This window comes from Hipposideros armiger, unplaced genomic scaffold, assembly GCF_001890085.2.
Source record: "Hipposideros armiger isolate ML-2016 unplaced genomic scaffold, ASM189008v1 scaffold_122, whole genome shotgun sequence".
Lineage (NCBI taxonomy): Eukaryota > Metazoa > Chordata > Mammalia > Chiroptera > Hipposideridae > Hipposideros > Hipposideros armiger.
The window spans coordinates 184,083-187,699 of NW_017731472.1; positions in this window are offsets into that span (position 1 = coordinate 184,083).

Below are 3,617 nucleotides of genomic sequence, written 5' to 3' on the forward strand. Positions count from 1 at the left end.
TATATATATATATATATATATATATATATATATATCTGAATATGTGTCAGACAGTTTTAGAAGCATTGAGGTTACACTGTCAAGTGAGAAATACATATTTTATGCTTTCAGAGTGTTTACATTCTAGTGTGTGATGAGATAAAATAGTGAAGTCAGAAAACTAAGATAAATTCAAATAATTGTACATGATATGAAAAATAACTTAAAATACTTAAGTAGACAATAATAGGCTGGTGAGGATGGGGCTGGGGTTTGACAACTTTAGAGACAATAGTCAGTCAGACAATATCTCTCTGAAAAATTGGCATTTGAACTGAAATCTAAATATCCAGAGGTCAAGCCAGAGGAAACTCTGGAAGAAGAACTGAAAGAGCAGTTGGAGTAACTTAGAGGAGGAAAATCTGCAGGAAAATAAGGTTGGAGAGGTAGACAAGAGCTAGATCATATACACTTTTTACTCTATGAAGTTGGGGTTTATTCTAGGGGGAATAGGAAACTCTTGAAGGGTTTTGAGAGCTTCTTTGATTTGTGGGTCAATGTCTTTCATCAACTTTGGACAATTCTTAGCCAGTATCTCTACAAGTATTTCTTCCGCTTCATTCTCTCTTCCCTATTCTTCTGTGACACCAATTAAATGTATATTAGACCATATGATAGTGTCTCATATATCTAGAACATTCTATTTAGTGTTTTTCTTCTTCATTCTTTTTTCTCTTTGTGGTTTAGTTTGGATCATTTCTATTGACCCGTCTTCAAATTCTTGGATCCTTTCTTCTCCTGTGTTCAGTCTTGTGGCTAAATGCATTGAATGAACTTTTTATTTCTTATATTGTGGTTTTCAAGCTCTAAAATTTCCACTTATCCTCTTATAGAGTTTTTATTTCTATGCTCAAATTCCCCATGTAGCATGAAGTACTTTCCTTAAAAATATTTGTTGAATAAATAAATTGTTTTTGCTATCTGTCAAGAAGGATATTTCTTAAATACATGGAAAAATCATATTTGGAACATTCAGCTTATCACAAATTAGCTATAATCCACTAAGACTCAATAACTCCTGGTAAAACCAGGGAATAGCCATCCTCATTTACACACTTTGCAAAGTTAACCTTGCTTTGGGGACAGCTAATGTTACAAAGCACTTTCATGTTATCGGTATTTTTTACTTGGTCAGTTCCTGCTGGAAGTTCATGGGACTAGATCCTATGTATATGAACATTAAAGCACTTTGCTCAATAGTACAGAACCATAGCAACCATAATAAATGTCTCCCTTTTGTGAATGCTTTGAATGAAGCCAGAATGTCTTGGGGTTCAGTTTTATCCCTGGAAAAAAAAGACAAATCATTCTACTGGCAAGATATAGAATATGCCCTTTGGAACAAATTACATATGACTTAAATTTCCTGTCTCTAGAGAACAGCTTTGGCAAATTGCTTTATGTGCGAAGGTGAAAAGCAGATATGGTTTTCATCTGGAGAAGAAAGCCTCAGAAAGTCTGCAAAAAACAGACACCAGTGTGGTAGGAAACCCAGAATTATAACTGTTAAGATTCAAAAGAAAAGTAAAACTGAAAAGAGGAAGTCTCAAGTAGTCCATTAAATGTTTCTGGAGCAGACAAAACAAAATAACAAGGCAAGGCCATGGAACTGTATAATAAGAAAAACATGAATGTACATTTTCAGGAAATCACTGGACTCTCATACGAAAGTTCAGAGAGACTGATGCCTCTGGCAGGGGGTTATACATAGAGTTGCAATCATTGGTATGTTTTATTCGTGCTTATCATTATCGTGCTGAATACAATGCTACTGGGTAGCCTGAGTGTGTTTCAAATGTAAGCAAAAATCCAGATTTTCTGAAAGTGGGGGATGCCTAATGACCTACATAACAATGCTGTAACAGCACCCATGAGTGCATGTCTGCGCACACACACACACTCAAAGAGATACTGTGTTTTAATCTCTCAGTAGAAACTTAGACTCTTTCATATTCATCTGTGCTTTCTAGACATTATATGGAGAGACAGACATCTGAATTTGACCAGCGGGAGGGTTGCCCAGTGATTAATTAGATCAGTGCATGGGCTGGGGTATGCTGATCTTTTCTGTCCCTGCTAAGCCCAAGGCCTCCATTTCTGAGTGCTTCCCCTTCCTGAACTATAACAGCAGCATTCCTTTCAAAGTGCTTCACAAAATTTGTTTCTCATTGCCCCAAGGAAAGCCCTTTATTAGTCTCTCCACTTTGCTGACTGGAGTGAACTGACCTGCTGAGGGTCCAGTGGGAATTAGTGCCCAAACTGGAATTACAACTTTGGTACCTTTGGACCAAGTCCCACTCACCCACCAATTAGGGCAAGTCTGTTGTGACTCTTTTCTGCCCCCCGCCCAGCTCTGCAGAGGCAACCTACTCCAAGGACGACACATTCTTATCAGTCTGTGAATTTTGGTTTTGCCACATTAATTTTTGATGTTGTCAAGTGTATTTGAGCTATTTATGATGATGACAAATTTTCACTATTGGTTAAAGTTGAGGAACTAGTCTGTGCCAGGATCTATACATCCTAGTACTTACAAAAGTCAGACAGCTGGATACTGCTACGTATTAGGGAGTGGGATGTGGAGATTTAAAAACTCCTTAAGCATTCCTGGTGGTAAAAATAGTGTTTATAGCCACAAAAACACCCCACAAATGAAAAATTAGTCCCAGCGCCACACCTAACTACAAGGAGGTCTTTGAATGTCATCTTTATTCCAGATAATCATGTGTCCAGCTCCAATGCAGGGTACTTTTACTATAGAAGAAGGAGTAAATACTGGAAGATAGCTAGAAATTGCTGCCTCCCAAATAAGATTTTTTTTTTCTTCAAATTATTACTAGTAAGGAAGCAAACAACCAGAGAGGAAAGGGAGCATTGAATGAACCTGTCATCAAATATTTTCCTGTTCTGAAGTCTTTAGACTTGAAGGAAACATTTACAATCCTCCACTGGTTTATTTTATTTTATTATTTTATGTTATTTTATTTTATATATTTGTGTTGGACCTCAGATACTAAGGGGTGACTGAATCATCAGCTTCATTTCATGACATATTATCATCATCACTTACATCATTCCCCACTCTTGTTTCATTTTTAAATGTATTCCAGGTAGTGCTTACTAACTACCCACCCTGACTACGTCTGATACGTATCTTTGGAATTGTGTGTTTCCTTGTAAATTGTCTGGTATTTTTTGTGGTATGTATTTTTACTTTACAGAAATTATGTTGTGCCAAGGAACATTTTGTTCTTTTTCTTATTTTTTTCACCCATCATTATGTTTTTAAAATTTATTTGTGTATCTCATTTGTTGCTTCTAACCACATATCATATTCCATATTTCACCATATTCTGCTTATCAATTTCCCTAGCTACAGATGCCTACATTGCCCCTCAACTCTGCACTCACTGCCAAGAAAACAATGCACACCTGTATTCTGGGGGAATTACGTGAGAATTTCTCAGGGCTGGTATTACTGCTTAAGGTGAGGTTCATTCATATTACTGGACAAGGCACTGCCACATTACTTTCCAGTATGTCTGCACCTGGTTATAGTCCCACCAACAGTACACAAA